Below are 22798 nucleotides of genomic sequence, written 5' to 3'. Positions count from 1 at the left end.
TATCAACTGCCCCCTCGTGGGGCTCCGTGCGGTGAGCTTGTCTATCCCTCAGACCAGGAAGCGTGAAGTGACGGCAAGGACGGGTTTTTATTAGGCATCCACACGGCAGACTGGTTACCACGCTCATGTGCCCTGTGCCCAGCGTCCCCGTCCCCTTGCCCAGCATCTCGGGTCCCTTGGCAGCAAGGGCAAAGGCATCATGGTTCTTTCCAAGCCACCCGCCAGGCCCAGCTGCGCGAGGCTGCCTTAGCCAAGTGAGGGGCCAATCACGTGACTGGAGGGAAGCCCAGATTCTGCAGCGGGGCCGCTGAGCCCCGTCACCTGATGCCGGGGGTCCCCACCAGCCCTCCTGGAGCCTGAGCAGGGTCTCAGCCAGAGCAGCAGCCTGGGGGGTGGGGACAGCCAGGGGAGGGCCGGGCCCCCACCCCACGGTCTTGGCCCCGAGGTAGGCAGACGTGAAGTGAGGGGCCCGTAGCCAGGGAGCTCCAACGTACATGGAAAAGAACATTCCTTATGGGAAGGGCCCAGCCCACCGGCTTGTGCGACCCTCCCACAGCCCTCGGAGGCTGATGGCGCTCCTCTGCTCTCTCGGAGGGGGAAGACCGAGGCTCAGAGCGGCCCGTGACCTGCTGCGCTCACACAGCGGAGTGGGGAGCCAGCCGGGAGCCGGGCATCTCTCCCCCCGCCCACAGCCCTGAGGCTTGCAGGTGCCCTGCCCACCCCGTCCGCCGCCCCGAGGGGGCCTCCTCTGTGGCAGTCTCCACCCGGCCTCCCGGAGGGCTGGGGGCCTGTGAGCGCTGGGCGGCTGGTGCCGGGGCGCGTCTGGGTGGGCAGGAGGCAAGTCACGTCTGGGCGTCCCAGTGAGCAGGGAGCCAAAGGGGTCCCTACCCCCAGCCTTGCCTCCTCCCCTTGAGAACGTTCCCAGCCCTCGGCCCACATGCCGCAGGCCCGTGGGAGACCCTGCTTCTTTCCCAGACGGCGTAGCCGGTCTCCAGCGGACTGTCCCTAATCTGTCCACAGAGGAAGCAGCTCTCCAAGGCCGGGCGGAGCTGATGGGAAAGAACATGGAATGTGCCGGAACAAGCCACCTCATCCATCACTGTCCCTGTCTGCCTGTGGTTCCCAGCCCGCCCAGCTTGGCTGAGAACTGGCCACAGCCCAGAGCTCCCAGCCCTGGGGTTCTAGAACCTTCTTCTGCCCGCCTCCAGTCTGCAAAGCGGCCAGAAATAATAAGGTCCGGCTTTGATCATGTAGGGTCTGACCCGCTGGTACCTCTACTGACCCTTGCAAAGGCCGTGGGAAAGTAGGAAGCTGAGCAGGTCACCCGCGTCGGGCCCTTTGCCCAGGGAGGGGTGGGCACCGACGGTAGGTCACAAAGCCCCGGTGATAAAGCCCGCACTGTGTGCTGAGCCTGTGCCAAGGCCTCCTGCGATTCAGCTCAGCTCACCCGGCAACAAGCCTGCGAGGCGGGCATAGGAGGAAACCCAGACTCGAACCCAGGCCGTCTGGCCCCAGGAGCCACTCTCTCTGTGGGGCTTTAGGGTGCCGGGGCCCTGCTCTGGGGTCTGTTGTCCTGGGATGGACACAGCCCCACCCCAACCCCTCTCCTGGAGCTGACAAGCAGGCAGGGGTTCCTGAGGCCTGCGCGAGGCTGGGGGGGCCCCCAATTTTCCGAGCGCCCGCTGCATCCCCAGGAGGACAGGGCCCAGCCTCAGAAGCACCAGAGCAGAAGGCTCCTGGGGCTGCCGGCGGGCAGGGGTCTGGGAGTGCAGAGCCGGGGTCCTGCCCTCCTCTGTAAAGGGCAGAACACGGGGCTAGAGCAAGGGGTCTGACACCACACCTGTACACGGGGGTGGGGAGTGAGCGCAAAGCGTGCACAGAGACCACTGAGTATTGCTGAGGCCGAGAAGACCACGTCCCCAACGGGGCCTGACTGGGCTCCTGGCTCTCACCCAGTTGTCTTAGCTTCCTTACAGGAACACAAGGAGGAGAAAGCCCCCTCGAGGTCGCCAGGCCAAGGCCAGTCTCCCTGTGTGCGCCACACCCCTGTGACACAGTGAGCCCGTCTTCCCTATCCCCCAAGAGGGGAGGGAGCAAGGGGCAGAGCCAGGAGCAGGGTCTGTCTCTGAATTCCCAGCTTCTGCCCTCAGCCGGGTAGCAGGCCAATATTGTAACACCCCAGCCAAGGTAAACCCATGCACTTGGCTTTCTCGGGAACCAGAAGGGAAAGCTTGTCCTTCTAAGACATATTTCCTAAGCCTGCCTCAGCCAGGACCCTGAGCATGCTCACGGGGTCCTCTGTGCCTGGCCTGTCCCTTCTCTGTCCTCGTCTCTCATAGCCTCCCCTCATCCAGTCTACTCAACTACCCCTACCTCAGGGCCTTTGCACAGACCATTCCCTCTGTTGGGGATTCCTTCCCCAGATTCTGTTAGAGCCTGCTCACATCCTCTGCGTTTCTGCCCCAAGGCGACCTTCTCTTGTACAACCGAGTGCTTAGAACAGTGTCGGGCACACAGTAGGTGTTCAATAAATCCTCACTGAGTGAAAAACAGGACCCCTCCTTCCCAGGCATGGTCTCCGGGGGGCAAAGCCCTGTCCCGCCGAGCCGCGCCGCCCACTGACAGGACGAGGACAGCGAGGGCTTCGTCCGACCTCCTGTCCCAACAGCTCCCCACATGGCGGGTCTGAAGCCGCCCCGACCGGCCGGACGCCGAGCCGTGGCAGATAAACACCGCGACGCGTCTGAAGGACGACCAGGCAAGGGGCCCACGGCGAGGCCATGGCTGCTCCCGCGCACACCCCGAGGGCAGGCCCCGCCAGACGGTGGCCCGGCCTGTGAGGGTCCGAGCAGCGGCAGCGGGTTTGGGGAGCCCTCCCAAGGGCTCAGCGCCGCTGGGCTCTCCCCGTCCGCGAGCGAGGGCCTCATGGGAGAGCCAGGCTGAGGCAGGGGCCACCGGCCGTGGGGAAGAGCGTCCCACACGGACCCACCCTGACCCGAACCCACCAGGCACCCAGAGACCCCCTGGGAGGCCGCTGAGCTCGGTGTGGGTCCCAGGCCAGAGCGGCCAGCCGGCCGGGCCCGGGTGTGGGGTGCAGACAGCGGGAGCCCAGACCTCGGACACGCGGTCCTGCCCCCGCAGCGAACCCCTCCTTCACAGCTGCCCTGGGCGGCCTGAACTCGGCCTGGCCAGTGTCTCCTCTGGCCCCAGGCCTCTCAGAGGCCTCCCTGACTGGGGGCGAACTTCCTGGGGCCTCCCATGGCACGTGTGGGACCAAGAGGAAAATTGAGCCCCCAGGAAGAGACACATTCTGGAAGGTCTGAGCAGTGAGGGATGGTGGGGGGCACCAGGCTGGGGTGACGGGCTGGGGGGCTGCTTGCCTCCCGGGCAAGCCCAGGACAGCGGCTGACCCGGACGGCAGGTCTGACCAGGAGGCTGACCGAGGCCGGTGTCCGACGGGAGCCTTGTCTCTCAGCCCCAGCAAAGCGACGTGGGGCGTTCAGCGCGGGCAGCCCTGATGAGTCCCAGGCTCTTCCCGGGTCTGCTTTCCAGCAGGCATCCGCCGCCCGATGAAGTCACAAAAACACAGGATGCCTGCGTTCCCCTCCACAGGGCGGGGGGAGCCTCCCTGGCCGCGAGCGCTGGAGCCCAGCATGTTCCTCCGGAGCCTCCCGCCATGCTCTCGGGGCCGCTCCTCCGGCTGGGAATGTGCCTGCTCGCGTCCTTCCCACTGCTCCGTGCTGAGCCCCCAGAACGCCTGTTCCCAGGACCCTGCGACCCCCTGCGGCTGTGGGGCTGGTGGCAAAGGTCACAGGCCACCATGGTGACAAAAATGGGCCAGGTGCGGGAGAGTGGGGCTCCCCTCTGGCTCCGCAAACCACCTTGAACTCGAGAAGATGACCCCAGCATGTCTCTGAGCCTCGGTTTACCGGCTGGTAAAATGGGGCCTGTAACTCCCGCTTCTGGGGCGGGGACGGTCTTGGATGAGGAACCCAGGACGGCTTCTCAAGGTGGCAAGCCCGCCGCTCCTCCAGGCCCGTCTCCGTCTCCTGGCTGGAACATCAGTGACATTTCTAATCTGGGCCTCGTTGTCCACACCTGTGACGCAGGGAGGGGTCGCAGCGGGTGACCCGGGGAAAACAGCCAGCGCTCGTGGACTGGGCATGAGTTCAGCAAGCTGTTAGGGCCCAGAGCAGGCCCTGCCGTGGGGGTCCCGGGGGAAGGGGTGTGCTCTGCACGCCACCCACCTGCCCAGCTCTGAATTTCAACTGGCTCCCTTTTGCCAAGAGCTGCCCCTGTGCCCGGCTCTGAAGCCGTCTGTCACTCAGCTCCTCCTGAAAAGGCCAATAGGTGTTGTCAGAGCTCCAAGGTGGAGTGGGGGAAACTGAGGCACAGAGTGGCGATGTCCCCGGCCCTGGTCACACGGACATCATACAGCAGATGGGTCCAGCTTGAAGGCTGACGTCTGCACCTGCTGGCAGAGGAGCTCGTCCCTTCCCGTGGACGTGCGCAGAGCCCACCCACAAGGTGGACGGTGGGCCTCTGTCCGAGCGTGACGGGGTCCACAGGAGAGTGTCGGGGCATAGCGAAGCCCCTCACAGCCACAGAGGGGTCACCCTGTGTAGCCGCCGGGCTGCTGACATCTGCTCAGCAGTGACCGGGAGACGGTCGGCCTGGGAGGTCCCTTCCGCCAACCAGACAAACACAACGGGCCAGGCGTGGCACTCACTGAAGTCCCTTCCGGCCCCCGCCCAGCAGTCCCTTCCAGGCCGGGCCCACTCACCGCCTCGGACCCAGCTACGAGGCCCCGGGCTGCGAGACCTCATCCCGGACACAGCAGGCCTGCCTGCCTGCTCCCAGCATCTCTGGAAAAGTGGGAACTTCTCCACTCTCCAGATAAACCTGGTCTCATCAAGGCCTGGGAGGAGGGCACGACTGTCCCCTCCTTGTTTCAGGCCCTACGGGTGGCAGGCGGATGGGCCGACATCTGCCCGTCTCCTGACTCGGGCTCCTTCCTCCTCCCTCCTTCGTTCCTGTCTAGCCCTCCCGTCCTGCCGCAGGGCCTTTGCACCTGCTGGAACATGACCCCAGATCTTCACAGGGCTGGCTCCTCATTAGTCAGGTTTGGTTCAGATGTCCCTCCTCAGAGAAGCCTTCCCCGACACCCAGGCCCGAGCTGCCCCATGGCACTTACCCTCCGCCACCTGCCTTCCTCTCCGCTGGAGCACTGGTCTGCACCTGCACTCACGTGCTGGTTCTCGCTCTGGTCTTTCTGTGCACCGCTAACCCCCAGAGGGACCCCAGAACCAAGCCGGACACTTGGCAGGTCTCCAGCAGACGTCGAAGCTTTACTGACTGGCCTATGAGAGCGAGCGTCCCCACCTGCTGCGGCGGGGGGCACGGGGTTGCGGTGTACAACAGAGCGAGGGGGCCAGCTCCCCGGACAGCCACATGTACCAACACAGACGAATCTCAGCACAGCAGAGCCACGGACGCCAGAGCCACAGATGCCAGAGCCACGACCCACATGCCAGGCAACGCCATTTTCACAAAGTTCGGCAACAGGCCAAGGGGCATCTGACTCTTAACGTAAGAGTCAGGAAACGTCCCTCTGATGGAGAGCCCGAGAGGGGCCCGGCCTGGGGCGGGCCAGGCCACCTTTGTGACGGGGCATGCTTTGGGAGTTCAAGCCGTGGACTTCCGTGGGGGCCACTAACTGCAGAAACGAGCCCGTGGAGCCCACTCTGATGGATGGGACAGTGACCCACGCACACGGAGAGGGGACCAGCGCACGCGGTTCTATCTTGAAAACAAACTCATGCACGGAAGAACGACCAGACGCGAAGGTGACCGTGGCTCCTGGGTCAAAAGCAGTTCAGACCCAGCATGTTCCCTGCCTGTTTTCGGGAAGAGCGTGGGATTTCCGCTGGGCCACCCAGCTCAGAGCTCCGACCAGCTGCAGAAGCCTCAGGCAAGCCTCAGGCAAGCGGGAGAGGCGAGACCCTCTCAGCCCCGAGCCCTGCGGACGGTTCTGCATCCCAGGCCTTACAGCGGCCCAGCAGCCAGCAAAAAGTTAAAAGGCAGGGGAGGGGGAGCTGCTGCAGTGAGCACCTTCCGTGCCCTCCTGCTCTCCGAAGGGCCACGAACGCGATCCAGATGCCGGGCCCACTTGCCCTGCGGCCGGCAACACAAAGGAAGCACATTCCTCGCCCAGCTGCTGCGGCCAGCAGCCCCCTAAGAGCGGTGGGGGAGGCACCCTGCCATCTGGCCGCCTGCTGGGGGAGGGGCAGTGGGAGGAAGGGGTGCCCTCCTTGCCCCGCACTGGTCCTAGAGCTCTGGGTGTCCTCTGCGTGCCGGCGCACCCGCGTGGACTGGGCTGTGACAGTGAGTGGTGGCCCGGCTGCCCGGGTGGGTGGGCGCATACGGGAAGATAAGTGAGCGGGGGCGGGGGGATGGACGGACGCACAGACGGACGGACGGACAGGCGGGCGGGTGGACAGAAGGACGGATGGATGAGTGGACGGGGGTGCATGGTCGCTGGGTCCGTGGACGTCAGGAGCCAGGCTGCCCTCTGAGGTGGGGGGTCAGGTGGGCAGTGCCACCGACGGCCCCGGGCACACCGCGGGCTGTGTGGGGACACAGTGGGTGTCCAGAGTCAGAGGAGCTTCTAGGGAGGTGCAGTCGCCGCCGGAGCCGGACGGCCGTGGGGTCTGCACACCCTAGAAAGGCTCCGGGCCTTTCTCGACGGCCAGCAAGCACGGGTTGTGTCCCGTCCACGCGGGGAGCGCGTGAGAAGGCGGGTCTGGAACACCCCGCGGTGAGGACCCTGCCTGCAAGGAGGGAGGGAGACGCCACGGGAGGCTTCAGGGACCCCTAAGTGTTCTCGTTAGTTTAAAAAATGGGCAAATTGGTCGCATTACCACCTTGAACTCGCCCAAGGAAAGCTGCCAAAATCGAAAATAACGGGGGTGCCCGCGTGAATGCTAACGAGGGACGGGCGCCCTCGCCCACGCGCACGGGCAGCCTTTCTCCCGAGGGGCAGGTGCGCGTCCTGCCGGGCCCAGCCGCGCACGGCAGCGGCCTCGTCTACGCGTGACCCGTGTGGACCTGCTTCACCTGCCGCTGCCCACGGGAGGCAGAGATGCAGGCCTGAGGCACCCGCACCTGGCGGCCTCTCGGAGGCTCCCGGTCGCCCGTGGTGGGTGCAGACCCCGCGCCCTGCCAGCGGCCCCCGAGCGGCCCCGGGGGACACCGTGCGAGCAGAAGCTGGAACAGGCGAGGCTGCAAAGAGGAGGCGCTGGGCCGGCCGGGGCGTGGGGAGGCCGGTGGGCCAGCCGGGCTGCGGGAACGCTCTGAGGCTCCCCCCACGGATGTGAGGATGGCCTGCCCGCAGGATCGCCTGAGCTGCGGTGAGCCTGCCCTGATGGGGTTGCCTCGAAGCACCCATGGGTCCGGGACGGGGAAAGGGGCAGACCTGTGTCTCTCTCGGTCCCACGCAAGGGCAAAGGAAGACCCACTACCCCGGGGACAGCAGCCCCAGGGCTCCAGGGCTCCAGGGGCTCCGACCCCTGACATCAGAGGGTGGTCCTCTTGCCTCCGCCATCACGGGGGGAGGGGGCTGCTGGCGGAGTTCCCACTTCCTCCAGCGGGGCAGGAGGGCAGCCCCGATGTGTCACAGCTCCCAGCACCGGGACCCTCACTGCCCTCACTCCCAGACGCTCAGAGAGGGGCAGGTCCTGACCCCAGGTCACACGGCACTGGAGAAGGGCTTGGGTCCCCTGCCAGTATCCATGGCCGTGGTTGATTTCATGCTCCCAGCTCCGTCACGTGGGAGAGGCCTGGGGGCAGGTGGCCTCACACCATGTCCAGGAGGGAGGGAAGACAGCCGGTGTCAGGGCGCCTGCTGGGCATCCTGAGCTGGGAGCTCTGGGAAACTGTCTTCCCAGGGCCCTCTCCCTGGTGGATTCTGGAACATTCTGTCTTCTTGCCCTCAGAACCGTCAAAATGCCCCCGATAGTCCAGGTGCGCGTTGCCCAAAAGGCACAGCCCAGACTCCTGTCATGCAAGTGTGGCCAATGGCCTCGGGGCTTCACACACCCAATTCTCAGGGCCAAGATCTTCCCATGCGTTCTCGAAAGCCTCTGGCCAAGCCTCCCCAGCTGCCCCGCCGTCTACACCTCTTCCAGAGAAGTTGCCTCGTGCCTGGGGTGGGCCTGCGCCGGGGGCCAGAGGGGCGGACGTCGGCAGGTAGGGGACCCCTGCTCCCGCAATGCTCCACCAGCAAGGACACTGGGCGAGGAAAGGGGATCCCCGCTCCCGGGAAGCAGCCTCTGTGGCCAGCCCTCGTGGAGCCCTCCAGATAGTTCCAGACACTCGCGTGTACACGGAATCCGGCGTGTGTTTACTAGGGAAAGACAAGCACAGGCACCCCCAGGCCACCCCGTGCGACCCCCAGCTCTTCCCCGCTGGGGCCGCGGCCTCTTCTCCAGAGACGACCAGGAGGCCGCGCTCAGGCTGCAGGGCTCGGCCCCTCGCACACCTGCCCCCTGGGGCTGATTCGCTCTTCTTCGGAGAGTCAACGGTGACCCAAGCAAAAACGAGCACCTCTCAAGTCTGCCACAGCCGCCAGGCATGCAGTAAGCGCCAACTTAGGACCAACCTATGAACAGGAAACTTCCTGAACCCTTCGCGCACTGGATCTTCTGTCCTGCCCTCGACCCTGAGAGGAGCAGGGGGCGGTCGGCACCCTGGCCGCTGTCCCCCCAGCACACACGGGGCCCACCACCTACCCCCTTCCTCACGGAGAGCGCCTGTGACCATGGAAGGTTCTAGAACTGTGCATCCCAGGCACCACGAGCAAGGTGGCCGTGTGACGCAGACCCGACCCTGGACTCTCACTTCGTGTTCCCGAACGTGACGGAGGCACAGCCCCACCCCCAGGGCGTGGCCGCGGAAACCGCAGGTGCCAAGGGAGGCCCTGACCTCCCCACGCAGCGGGGAGCCACACCAGCCGCCCCCGTTCTGCCAGGACGGCCGGGGTCCCCCGCGCCCCAGAGCCACCCGGGGAGGCGCCACCGGGGGCCGGCGTCCCCACGACCCGGGAACAGCACCTCCTTTCTGTGAATTTAAAGAAAACAGGCTCCCGTGGAAGCCAGCCCTTTAAACAGATGTTTCCTCCTGGCGGGGCCTCCCCTGCCGGCCTCGCCGCTGGCTCTCACGCCCTCACGCCGAGGCGCAGGGAGACCAAGCGACTGCAATTCTTTTTGGGAAGGGGGAGGAAAATATTTTAAAAATGTGTTTTACCAGCCTGGCTTTGCCATTGTTTATGTAAACAGGTAAATTGTTTCCTGCCTCAATTAAAAACATCTGCCACATAAATGAATACCAATTAGCTCATCCTGTTTTTAATTACTCTGTTAATTACACGCAGGCAGCAGAAAGGACGGCAGGGCGCAGGGGAAGCCGAGCGCCGCCCTCCCCCAGCTTGGCTCGGAGCCGGCGTGCGTCTGGCTCCTGGTGGAGGAGGGCGGCGGGGGGCGGTGGCACGGAGCCAGCAGGGATTCCCCGACCCGGCCTGGAGAGTGAGCACCGCGCCCCGGGGCCCCCCCGCTCTCAGCAGGGAAGGTGCGGCCCCTCCAGCATGCCCCGTGTCCCCACCACCCTGCTGCCACAGGCCACCTGTGGCCCCACGACTCCGGCTTGTCACCGGACAGGAACGGTGGGGTTTCAGGGTGTCCCCTCCCCTCCTGGCCCCACTCTGCGGGGGAGGGAGGCGGCCAGAGGGATGGAGGCCTGGACCTCCCGCAGGAAGGCCTGGCTGGGGGATCGGGGCGAGCCGCTGCTTACGGACACTTGTCTTAAGCCCTGGTTGCTGGAGCTCGCAGCCCGCTCAGAGCCGTCTCGCAGGGGACTTTGCCCCGACCCCTCCAGCCCGGCCTACCACCCCCGTCCACAGCCAGCACCACAGTCTGATCGCACAGCCCGCCTGCCCGCGTCCCCGTCCAGCCCAGCGCGTGAAGCAGGTGACCGCCGAGGACACACGCCGCCGCGTTGTCATGGAGGCTCGGGAGGGCGCGGCCTGTCTCAGGTCCTGTGGCTCATGCCTGAGCGGGGTCTGCACCCCACAGCCACGCCCTGGCTCTCTCCGTCCTGGGGCATCTCGGGGTCGCCACTCACCCTGCCCCCCTCAGATGCGTGTGGCTGTGGAAGGCTGGCCCCAGAAACCCAGGGGTTTCTGGTTTGTAGATGCCAAGAGGGTCAGGGCTCTCAGAGCTGTCCAGGCTGAGGGACCCGAAGGTCTCCGCCCACACGCCGAGTCCAGCCACGTGGTGGCCACCAGGGCCGCTCATGAGAGAGAGCGAGCCTGGGAGCTCTGGGCCAGCTCAAAAGAGAGGGAGGACGGCGATCCACGAGCCACGTCAGCCCTGGGCTTCGGTGTGGACACAGATCGATCAGCCACGTCAGCCCTGGGCACCAGCGTGGCCAGAGGGGCCCATTCTCTGTGTATGTCACTCCACAGGTGGGGAACCTGATGCTCACAGTGTTCTAGAACATTCCGCCTGTCTTCTTATCTGTGGGTGCCTGCACTGGGAGGGGGGGCTTCCCTGGGAGGTCATCCGCAGGGGCAAGTCCCTTCCACAGCCGGTCCTGGCTGGCAGGCCTGAGACGCTGGGGACAGGCTGCTGTCTGGGGTCCCATCCCAGCCACAGACGGACGACAGAACACACCCAGGCCAGAGTTTTCCGACAGCCTGGGACGCTGTTCTGTATCGAACGGCCACGGTGAAAACTTAAGACCTGCTACTCCTCCCAGGGGCCGAGAGGGGTCACGAGACAGCCTGAAGCACACAGTTAAGACGGACAGAGCGGGGTTACGACCCCGTCGGGACCCCAGCCTGGTTCCTCCAAACATCCCGGGTCCCCCCAGTTCGGCGGACGGGGTGGGGGTACCTGCAGGGGACTCACAGCCTGCCCTGGACACAGCAGCTGGGGGCGGGGTGGGTACAGCCTCTGGGTTTGAAGTCCCGTGGGTGTCCCCCTACTGGCCGCGGGCTGTGGGCTTGTCCCTTGGAGTGCGAGGCTTCAGCATTTCCCGGAGACGCGGAGGGTGCTTGCCTCCACTTCGCAGCGAGAGCCTAAGGACGCTGGGCTCTCCTGCAGGCCTCTCTGCCGATTACTTCCCGCTTGTCTCCCCTTCCAGGCAGGCCACCAGGCTGATCTCCTATGTGTTGTCTGGTACTTTCCTGAGCCACTGGGCCCGAGACCCCATTTCTCAGGACCTGTCCTCATGCTCAGTGGCCTTTTACACTCAGACCGCAGCCTAGGGTGACGGCCTCCTTCGGACCCTCTGCCACATACTACTCCTTCCCACAGCCACCCGCTGTCCTAAGGATCTGGGTGGCTGCTCTGGGGCCTTCAGCCAACGTGAGGGAGAAGACGCATCTCTGCTGGCGGTGACTCATCGGGGGCAGGGCTCCCCACAGCACGTGGGACTGTGGGACGCTGGCTCGTGCGCACACACCCCGAGGCCTGCTGAGCCCGGCGACTGTCCTCACGGAAGCAGGAAGCAGAGTCCGTCCCCAAGGCCCGTCCCTCGCTGGCCGAGGTTGGTCCAGACACGGGGGCTCACCCTGCCACAAGGTGGTGTCCACCTGCCCACTGGCCGTGGTCCCCTGCGAGACAACCGCCGGGAGAAGACCCTCGGTCCTGCACACCCCCAGCCCGGGGGCCGGGGCTCAGGGTCAAGAGCAGGGACCCCACACGCTCCCGAGAGGCCGAATGGGCCACAGACATGGCCGAGCCCCGGGGTTTAACCCCAGTGGCTTTGGGCCAAGACTCACCCTCTCTCTGTGAGGAACGAATTCGGTGGGGTGGGGGACGCCCTTGCCCGAAACCTGAAGGGGGGCTCATTGGAACCCAGGAATCATTTCTGCCCCGAACCACAGAATCACATCCCACGGGTAAGACGGGCATCGGGGCGACGTTCGTAACAGACACGGTTCTGAGAGCACAGGACTCCACCGGCCAGTGGCACTCACTGGGGTCCAGCCTGGGGTGCGGCGTCCCCACCCTGCGCCAGCCCCAAGCTGGGCCGTTTCCGGGGGGCAGGGAGGGCAGGAGCCTGGTGCTGGTGTTCGTTGGACAGTGACGGGGGCCATGGGCACCACGGGCAGAGTGCCCGTGTGCAGCCCTGCCCCCTCCCTCGCCGTGGGAAGGCACCAGGCCGGCAGATGGGCCTGGGCTGGCGCAGCCGCGGTGGCAGCTGTGTGTGGGGGGAGCGGGGGGGCACGCGAGGAGCCGCCTCCCTCCGGGAACCTTCTGCATGTTTTGACGCATTCCACCAAATGGTCTCACAGAAGCTTGAGGGGACCTGGGGTAGGTTCCTGCTGAGTCAAAACAGCCCCAGGGGGTCTTCTGCAGGGGTGGCTCCCGAGGCTGGTGGGGGACGTCTCCCCTTTGGCAGCAGGGAAAGCTGGGGCTCAGAGAGGCTGGGGACACGCCTGAGGTCCCGTCCCGGGCCTGGGGGTGCCCCCCGATGGGCTGGGCAGGGCCTGTGGAGTGCCCTTTGCTGGTGGAGCGTCTGGCTTACCTCCTGGGGTTTCGGGGCCGCCCCGAGCTCCTGGGGCCGCTGCACCCTTGTCTTCCATGAGCCCTCAGACCAGACCCCATGTCACACACTCTGGGCAGCGTGACAACGTCCATGGCAACTTATTTGAGAGAGACAGTCAGAGAAGGGGGGTAGGCAGAAAGACAAGGTCCCGGCCTCCAGAAGGCCCCGCGTCCCACCCTCACCGGCGGGGACGCTCCAGGGGGCGTGGCGGGGAGGCAGGACTCCCTCTCCCCTCAAGCGGAGCAGGGTTCTCTGGCAGGACGGCCCCCCGCCGTGGACCAGACACCCCGCTGGCAGGCGCCCCGAGCCTCCGGGTCGACCAGTGCCGCAGCCACCCAAGGCTTCCATCCCCCGCCCGTCGCCCTCCCACGCACAGCCCACCCACGCGTCCCCCGGCTGGTCCTCACGTGCGCTGCCCATCGTCCTGCCCCGGGGCCTTTGAGCGGGCGGACCCCCACGCCAGTCCCCGTGCTGGCCTCCGCTGAATGTCTCTCAACCGCAGAAGCCCGACTAGCCTGGATGGGGAGACTGGATTTCCGCGGCACAAGGGAGCGCCCTATCTCCCGACTCGGAGAAAGGGGGAGGTCTTAACTGTGCACCCAGGCCAAGACCCGGGGTTTAAATTCTGCCCCGTGTACGGACTGGCTGGGGGGCCGAGGGTCCGCCGGTCCTTCTGCAGGTACCGCCCCGAGAAATGGCATGGGAGGGAGATGGGCTGTAGACGCACACCCCACAAGACACACCCACGAGGGTCCACGGCTCAGGACCCGCGAGGCGAGAGGCGGAGACAACCCGAGGCCCGTGCGCCACGCAGCAGCCGCGCCGTTCGCTCCGCGAGGAGGGACGTGTGGCCGCGGCGACGGGTGTGCAAACCCCGAGCACAGCAGCCAGCCACAGAGGCCGCAGGGTGCTCGGGCCAGGCCACCTGGATGGGAGGGGATCTGCGGCCGTTGGGGCTGGACGCGGGGGTCCTAGCGGGGACAGGGTCTCTGGGGGGATGACAGAGTCTGGGGGCTAGAGGGGACGGTGCGAACGTTCTAAGTGACACGGAGGTGTCGCAGGGCCGCGCCTCCAAACACGCAACTGCCCTTGTAGCCGTACAGACCAGACAAGCGAAGGCAGGGACTCGAAGAGACGGCCGCGCCCCGCGCCAGCGTCAGCCTCGCCGCAGCCGAAGGGAGGAAGCAGCTCGAGGGCCCCCCGCAGAGGAATGGTGAGCAGACGCGGTCCGTCCGGCCGGTGACTCAGCCGTCACAGGGAAGGCCGTTCTGACGCGGGCCACCGCGTGGGCGGACCTGGAGGGCACGAGGCTCAGGGAGGTCAGCCGGGCTCAGAAGCACGGACACGGCAAGAGTCCCTTCTACCAGGTCCCCAGAAGAGTCCGACGCACAGACACAGAGACAGCTGGCAGGCGCAGCACGGCCGGGGCTCTGGCTAGGGGAGATGAGAAAGTTCCGGAGGCAGACGGCACGGCAGGTGCACAAGTGTGAATGTATTTAACGTCGCTGACCTGACCCCGAGAAATGGCGCAGGCCAGCAGTTTGACGCTCTGTGTGTTTGACCACAATCAAATAAAACACCTATTGGGGAGACGGAGGCCAGGCACGAAGGGACGTCCCCCCTGCCTTCTAGCAGCCCGTCTACACTGCTAACAGCACAGGCTGGGCACAGCTTAACCATGGCTCGACTGCGGAAGGACGGCAGCCTCCCTCTTCCCAGGCTCCAGGCCCTTGTAGACCCTAGAGGCGGCAGGCCGGGTGCGGCCCTCGCTGACCCCTGCTCTGGCTCTCCCCTGGGGCTGCTGGCGTCGAGAATGAGGAGGGCAGAGGCCAGGCCTGGGCAGGCTGGGGACACGCGGCTTCGGTCTATGTCCCCCACACCCAGTATGTGTAGGCACGCCCCGGGGCGTCTCACTGGGCTGAAGGCCTTTGTAATGTCAGGGTTACCAGACAGGAAGGGGTCCGGGCAGTAGCTTCGGGGGTCCCAGCCCCTTCAAGAAGCAGACACGAAGCCCCTCCATACACGTGCTCGAGGGAGGTCAGGTCCAGTTCACAGCCACCTCCGGACCCGTGTCCTCAACCTCAAAGCCCCAGACCCTGGGCAAGCTCTGACCTCACTTGGAAAGAGAAACTGTGTCCACCCCAGCCTGACAGGGCCAGGGGCTGTGCTGGGTCCCCCGACCAGGTATTTGACTGCCAGGCCCGCTGAGATGCAGAAAGGAGCGTTCACGCGGACGCAGAAGAGCCTGAAGGACCAGCCCACGTGATACGCCGAGTAAGGTTAGTGCGCGGGCCGCGTGGCCACAGGTGTCCCGGGACAGTCGTGTAGGTGTGTGGTGACGGGTGTCCTGGGGATGAAGTCCCATCCGTGAGTCCTCTGCTAGACATCTCGCCGGACGCCAACGTGGGTCTCCGGTCTGCGGGGTCCTGGCAGGGGCTGGCCTACTCGGACTTCTGAGCCTGGGGACCCTCCACACGCAGCTCCCAGGGGCTGGAGTGCAGATGGCCTGGGAAGGCGAGCTGGGGGCCCGTGCTGCTGGGCCTGCTGTGCAGTCAGCCCGTGGGCTCCCAGTCCCTCCTCCTGGACACACAGGCCAGCCCGTGGGCTCCCCCAAGTGCGTGAGGGCAGCCACCCTCTGGACAGCCAGGTCAGAGGTCACGCTTCCTTCTGGTCTGGTGTTCACACCTGTACACACCCATTACGCACGCTCATTCACACACTCACACACACGAGGACTCCATAGGCAGGAGGACAGCTCAGTCACGCTCCCTGGAGTGTGGTACTCCGCTTCTGGCCGGACACCCCCCCGGGTACAGGGCCCTCCCCGCCTTCCTCACAAGGCAAAGAAGGAAGTAAAGGTGGCTGAGAAGTACCCCGTTTTAGGAAAGAAGCGCCCTGGGCCGCGTGTTCCCTCAGACACGCAGACTGTGGGACAGAAGGAGCCTCTGAGTGGTGGCGGGACCTCCCCGTGGCACATGCAGGGCAAGGGGCAGGAGGCGCAGCTTTCCCTGCACACATGCACGTTCTGGAGACTGACCAGGACACAGGGTCGCCCTGGATGCTTCCCTCAGCTGTCCAGCCCTGACCACCCTCTCCCAGGGCCCTGTGTCTGGACACGGTCCCCCTTGGTCTCCCCAAGTTCTGCCCTGCTCGGCCTTTTCAAAATGCAAATCCGACCCATCTCCACGCCATCCAGCCAGGCTCGGGGGCTCCAGGGACAAAAGCCAGAGTCCCCTCTGCATCCCCTCTGCCCCAGGGTCCTGCCATCTGGCTTTACCACCCAGCCTCTCCCTGCCTGGAGCCCCTCCCTCCCACCTCCGCGGCCCGCCGCTTCCACGGGGCTGTCCCCATTGCGCTGCACAGGGCCACCCCAGCCGTGCCCACTGCGGGTCCTCTGGGAATACCCTGTGCCCTCTGCCCTGTTCCGTGGGACCGTGCGGCCGTGAGCCGGCCGGCGTGGCTGTCCAGAACTGAAATGCCCGCCACGTCGAATGCATACGGAACTTCAAAGTCTCTTAGAAAAAAGAAAGGTCTCAATTATTCAAAAAGTCAACCGCCGAGTGGAAAGACATGTGGGTACGTCGGGTTCGGTAAGTCGTACGGCTAACATCGTCCTCGTCTCCCTTGCCTGTTTTTAACAGGGCCACAGTCTAAGGCGTCACAGGTGGCCACCTGGTGTCACGGACACGTCTGCTTTGCACAGGGGTGCTGGGCACAGCCCCGGGGCCCCCGAGGCTGGTGGGAGCCGGCGCTTCCGGAAGGGAGCTGCCCTGGAGAACACGTGCTGCGGGTGCGGCCTCCGGCCCGGGGCGCGAGGGAGTCGACCCTCTAACACGCGTCCCGCGGGAGAAGCCGGTGAAACCCCACGCTTGCGAGAGGCACCCAGAGGGGCCGCATTTCGGTGACAGGGACTCTTGCCACCCAATCAGACCGCGGTGGGGTGGGGAGGGTCGCGGCCCAGACCCCCACCCCACCCCGAGCCACCACAAGAGGGCGCGCTTCCCGTGTGCGCGCCGGAGCCGCCCCCTCCGCAGGACACCCCACCAGCCGAGGTGGGGGACGGACGGGACCCGGAAGGTCAGAGGGGCGCGACCGGCGGGGGCCACAGCGGATGGACACCCCACAGCTGGGCGGTGTCCATCCTGCTTCCTGCCTGCAGACCAGAGCCCGGCGGGGGGACAGGCCCTGGAGGCCCTGGGAGGAGTGGGTGGCCAGATGCTCGGAAGGACGCGGTCTCGGCAGAGGGCCACCCCGCGGCACCCGTGGCCACGCCTGCCACGGACACCCACGCTATCAGCGGCCCACAAGCCGCCTCTTCCTTGCACCCCGGACATGGCCAAATAGACGCAAGCGGCACCCTCTGCCCAGGGCTGGCAGGTCCTATTCCCACGCCTGGGCACAGGGGAGGACGGCAGGAAGGGGTCCAGGCTGGGCTGCCGAGGCTGTGCAGGGTTGCCCAAGGGAAGAAGCGGGAGCCACGGGACCCCAAGGCCCCCTGCTCTTTGGGGACCCTGGAGCGGCAGAGACGGAGAGTGAGGTGACCGGGGTTCCTGGGTTGGAATCCCACCTCTGTCACCAAGTAGCCGCGGGACATGATGGCCTCAGCTTCGGTGTCCCCTCCATGCAGTGGAACGGGGGGAGGGCTGGTGTCCCTGCACACAGGGCAGAGGGTCAGCAGCGGGGGGCTGGGCTGCACTGTGGGACACAGGTGCAGGGAGAGTTAGTGCCCGCACAAGGCTGTCTGGCAGGGGCAGAAAGAAGGGTTCCCCCTCCACAGAGCCACCAGGTCCCCACACTCACCAGCAAACCCCAGGATGGCCACGGGGACGCCGCAGAGTGGGAACGTGACGGCCACGTCCACAGGCCAGAGGGGAGCAAGGAGAGACTGCACGCCTCAGCGCCATCTGAAGAGGGACGGGGTTGTGGGACTGTGTTTTGCATTTGAGACTGAGACACAGAGGGGTAAGCGACCTGCGGACGTCACACAGCCACTGGAAGGGGACCTGGGGTTCCCGTCCAAGCAGCAGAACTCAGAGAAGCCCGTGTGCTGCCCACCCCCCCCCCCACAAGCCACAGTCTCCTCCCGCGCTGCCCCTGCCAAAGACTTTTCTCTGCCCCAGTACGGAGATGAACGAGCCTGTGCCTGGAATCCTCCCCAAATCTCCACCAGGCTCCCAGCCTCAGAGGCACCCCAGGCCCCCAGTGGTGCCCAGCTGTGCAGTGCGCACACTGCGAACAGGACCAGTGCAGCCGCTGAGCGTGTGGGTCAATGGCAGAGCCGGAAGAGACCTCTTCCTTATTACCGCCAAATGCATCTCTGCTTTCCTTCCCAGGGACGTCTGGCTCACCGTGAGGTCCCAGGAATCACGAAAAGCAGAAGTCTTCACTTCTGTTTCCGTGCTGCAAAAAGCACGGGTGGGAAGCGTTTCCTTGCACGTCTGAGGCTGCGGCGCAGCTGTGTGCCCCGCGCCCCCAGTCGAGCTGTGAGCCCAGAAGCGGGAACTGGGAACTGAGTATCACTGCTACGTCCTGAGTTTCCATCCCACACGCCAGACCTCGGCCTGGGTCCTTCCCCTGACGCTCTAAGGGCGGTTTCTGCTCTAAGAATGTGTTTCCAGACACCAAAGCCTGCACCTGCATTTGTGCCCTTGGCTAAAGGCAGCCCACCAAAGCAGCCGGGGTCAAGCCACCCCCTGCAGCCCCCACCTTCTGCACGGCCTCATCCAAGCCCCACATGAAGGGGATCCCAGCTTTGGGGGATCCTTGGACATAGAACCAGACCTGCTTGTTTGCCCAGAAGTCTGGGGTCGCAGCCCCAGGAAAGGGCTTGGAGGTGTGGCTCGCCACCTCCGACAGTCCTCTTGGGAAGACGAAGAGCTGCAGGGTGAAGATGGTCCAGAGGGTGACTGGCCCCTTGAAGCCCCCAGCATGCTGCCCGCCCAATCTGGCTGGGACTCCAGACACCCGGTCTCCCCAAACTGTGACGGGTCCAGAGAAGGAGCCTTGGTTAAACCCTCTGAGTGCCCCCCACTGAGCCCGGGCCCCAAAGGCTTCACCCCAGATGGACATCTACCAACCCCAAGTTCCCAGACCCCTCCTGCCCCTCCGGACTCAGCGGCCCCACTCTGTCCCTCTGGACGGCCGCACTGTGTGCAGACAGTGAAGGGACGGACACCACACACGGTCTGCCCTCGGTCACTGGAGCAGTGTGGCACCTGCCCGCCTGCTTCTGGTGAACCTCTCCGGGCCTCTGGGTCCCCGCCTGGAAGATGGGACAGCGAGGGTGCCCCCATGCAAGTCTGTCGCAAGGTCACACACGAGGAAGCCCAGCCCTGCCCAGCCTGTGGGCCCTGATGTGACTTAGGTCACTCCTGCTTCAGGACCGCTCTGCGCCCGTCCCCCACGACACAAGGGCTCCCTGCGACCTGCCCGGGGGCTGAGCCGCGGATGACGAACTCCTTCCGGGGCCGGTCCTCTGCAGTTACCAGTCCACGGCAAGCCCACAGTCTCACGTGCCCGAGTCCCGGGGTGCAGGACGCCCCGCCCCTCCACCACCCCACACGGGAGGGGACACCAGCTCCTCGGCAGGCGCTGAGTTTGTGTCCTCTCCTCCACTAGCAGACACACCATGTCCATGGGGTTCTCAAGGGTGTCCGATGACAATGTCCCCTCCCAGCTCCTGTCCTCCCCAGGGCCCCAGGGTGGGGGAGGGGTCTGCCCCGGGCTTCCATCGCCCAGACAGGATAGAGGTGTTCCTCCTCCCCATCCCGGAACCAGGGGGAACTCTGACTCTCGGCAGTGCCATGCTGATGGCCGTCACCGCTGCGCCCCATGGGCCTGTCCAGGGGAGGGACTCGCATCGGGGGATTAACCACTGATCAGCACCCGGTAGTCAGGCCGGGGCCGGGGGCCGGGGCACAGGTGGCCCTCGCGGTAGGGGGAGCAGCCGTCACCTGCAGTCTCGGCACGATGAAGGAGCGGGGGCAACAGGCAGGCATGGGTTCCCCTCCCTGACGGGCCCCCACCTCTCTGGGCATCAGGGAGATACAGTTCCCACACCCCCACCCATTGTCACCCTGCCTCCGGGAGCGGGAGCCGCTCAGCCAGGCCCAGGGACCCTCGCAGGTGGGGGAGGTGCGGGGGCAGGACAGGGCTGCCCCACAGGAGAGCCGGTTCCCTCCTCGCAAGCAACGCTCGTTAGGCACCACTGGATGCCAGCTCTTTGCCACGGGCCGGGCCCACGGGCCGCAAAGCCTCTTCCGTGTTTGGGATTCCGAACACACACGTGTGCACGCGCAGTGATACATGACTCAGAAAAGGACCTGGGACCCACGGGAACCAACAGCCATCCTGCAGGCCCGGGCGCCGTGGGAGGCTGGGGATGAATCAGACGGCGCCGAGCTCAGCCCACTGGTGGGGCAGCCGGGCGGGGAAGCCCAGCCAAGGGCCGCGACAGTTCCGGAAGGTGGCAGGGAAAGGCGTGGCCGGGACCCCACCCAGGGCTGGAGCAGCCGTCCGTCCCCCCCACCCCGACCTGGCAGCCCCGATGGCTTGGATCTTGAGGATTAGTGGCCCAGCCTGCCGGCGTCTCCAGATCCTTGCGTAGGAAGGAAAATTAATTTCTTCCAGTCATGCAGAAATGAAAATATGTGGGGCCGAATCAGAGATTTCCTGGAGGTGGGAACTCAATTACGCAGATAACCCGGTGACCGAGGAGGAGCTCTAGGCGGGAAGGGAGTGCGGGGGGCCCTGCAGCCCCGGAGCATCCCGCAGGGAGAGGTGCAGCCGAAACGCCCCGGCTTACCAGCCCCGGCTGGCCTTGCGGACAGCCAGGAGCACCACAGGCCTGTCCCTTCTCCCTGGGCTCCCGGAGACCAAGGCACCTCCAGAGAAAGCCGGATTCCACCAGATAATTGGTCCTAACCTGACCTCCTCCTCCTGCCTTGTGCCTGTCTAGCTCTCGGGGAGCGCGGGCCGTACATCTGCTCCCCTCTCAGTGTCGGGAGCGGCGGGGAAGCACAGCTGGGCCAGCTCCGGGCCAGCGCCTGATGGCTGCACATGGCTGCACGGAGCGGAGCCCTCGGCCTGCCCAGTGGCTGGGCTGAGTCTCCCGCTTCCCCTATCTCCTAACCTGGGGGCAGAAGGGGGGTGGGGCAAATGCCTGTCACAGCGCCAGCTGTCTGCATCGTGCCAGGGAACTGGGTGCCAGGCCCTCCTGCCCCTGCCCTTGCTGGGAGCCACTTCTGGGCCTCTTAGCCCTGCCCGCCCCTCCCCCCCAGGCTCCAACCCCAAGAAGTTTCTCAAACCTTGCAGCAACTTGCAGGAGCAAAGCTAGGGTACGGACTAGCTGCCCAGCTGTCCCCGGCCAGCCCCAGTGCTCTTAGGGGACATCCTGGGACCCTCCCATGTCTAGGGCCAGGAGAGGAAACGCAAGCCTGTGGGACATGCGGAGGCAGCATCCTGGCTGCTGGGCCAGAGACCCCAGCCTGATGCAGGAGCGTAGGGTCTCAGCTACTCTCAAAGGAAATATTCTCCCCAGTCGGGAGCAGCCGGGAGTCCGCCAGCCAAGGTCCAAATGTGGGGAACGCAGCTATTTTTCTGGAGGAAGAGTGTGCACACTTGCCGGGGTCTGCCCACTCCTCTGTGGCTGCCGGGCCCAGCACACGCGCGCATACACACACACACACACACACACACACACACACCCGTGCGGCTCCCAGGGGCGGGAAGGAGGGACAGCCCGAGGCTGTGTGTTCAGAGCCCAGCAGCTCAGAGTGTGGCTTGCCACCAGCCCCGCTGCCTTCTGCTCTCCGCGAGCCCGTCTAGGGCTGCTTTTCCAGCCATCTGTCCCTCCACGTCGGCTCACACCTCCCTCGGAGCGGAGCCGTTCCCACAGCCTGGCTCCCGGCCTGCCCAACACGCAGATGGACGGTTCCCAACGGCTGTGAGCAGAATCACTGCGTCCCAGGCATGGCTGCCTGCTGGGACCCCACGGAGGGCCCGTGAAGCCCCTATCCCCGCACACGGGGTGGGGGGCAGCCCCCTCCCCCAGGCTCTGGGCAGACCTCACCGCGCTTAAGCAACCGGCCACCTACCTAGGGGCAGGGCTAGGGACTAAAACAAGACAGGAGACCCACCCCCCATCTCTCCTGCGGCCGCTCTCTGTGCCCCCTCCCTGTCCCCTGTCCCCTGGACCAGGCCTTTTGTCAGGAAGCCCAGGCGCCAGACGGGGGTGGGGGGGGCTGCGGGACACCCCACCTCCCGCACGCAGTCCTCGCGTTAGGCTTGACCACACCCCCCGCGGGTCAAGCTCTGCTCGCCGTGCGGTGCAGGGACCGAAGTGGGTGGGCACTGACTGGCCTGGCCCCACCCCGCCGTGGGCTCCAACTTTCCGAAGTGGGGAGGGGGCGCCCGGGGACTGCCCGCACGCTCCGCGAGGCGGCGAGGAACCCCCCCCCCCAGACGGCAGCCGCGGGCGGAGTCCGGGTGACAGCGGCGGTGGCGCGCGGGACGCACGGGGCACTTACGGTCCGGAGGTCCGGCGGAGGCGGCCCGGCTCCTCCAGTGGCTCCTCCTCGAACTGGGTCCCCGCCCGCGTAACTTGGGGGCGAAGGCGCGGCGTTGCGAGCGGCGGGGCCGGGGCTCAGGCGCGCGGCGGGGCCGGGGCGCGCGGGGCGGCCGCCTGGGCCATGCCCGGGCTCGGCTCCCGCCGCTCGCTCCGCCCGCCCGGCCGCCCGCGAGGGAACAAAGCGCGCACGCCGCCCCGGGCGGTCTCCGGCCTCCGCGGCCGCCGCTCCAGCCGCCGCGCCTTTGACTCGCGGGCGCCGGGCTCCGGCTGCCGCGCGCTCGCCCGAGCGTCTCACGGGGCCCCGCGGCCCCCGCCCCGCGCGCTCCGCCCCCGCCTCCTGCCCCCCGCCGCCGCCGCCGCCGCTGCGCCACCTGCCTCCCGCCCCGCGCCCGGCGCGCTCGGCTCCGCCCCGGGGCGCGGGCGGCGGGCGGCGGGCTCGGGGCCGGGCTCGGTGCGGGGCCGGCGCGGGCGAGGGGCTCCGCCCGCCGCCGCTCGAGGCCGACCGCAGACCCCGCCGGTGGGGCGGCCGCGGAGCCCGGGGCGCGCCCTGCGACCTCGGCAGGCGGCACGGGTGCGAGTGCGAGCGGGGCGTGTACGCGGGGCGCGGTGTGGCGGGGCGCG

The 22798-nt window shown here is 66.4% G+C and overlaps 1 protein-coding gene across 2 annotated transcripts in view; it reads right to left on the bottom strand.

Annotated features, from left to right (window-relative positions):
• The window catches only part of CBFA2T3 (CBFA2/RUNX1 partner transcriptional co-repressor 3), a 45303-nt gene extending 23055 nt beyond the window's left edge, over window positions 1–22248 (bottom strand). For both annotated transcript variants that reach the window (XM_044255551.1, XM_044255552.1), the window contains exon 1: window positions 22137–22248. The gene's annotated coding sequence lies outside the window, so the exon portion shown is untranslated. The remainder of the gene's footprint in view (window positions 1–22136) is intronic.
• Window positions 22249–22798: the final 550 nt, after the last annotated feature.

This window comes from Neovison vison, chromosome 7 (genome assembly GCF_020171115.1).
Source record: "Neovison vison isolate M4711 chromosome 7, ASM_NN_V1, whole genome shotgun sequence".
NCBI classification, from domain to species: Eukaryota; Metazoa; Chordata; class Mammalia; order Carnivora; family Mustelidae; genus Neogale; species Neogale vison.
Note: the sequence above shows the minus strand (reverse complement) of the source record. Positions and strands in the feature narration are given on the sequence as shown.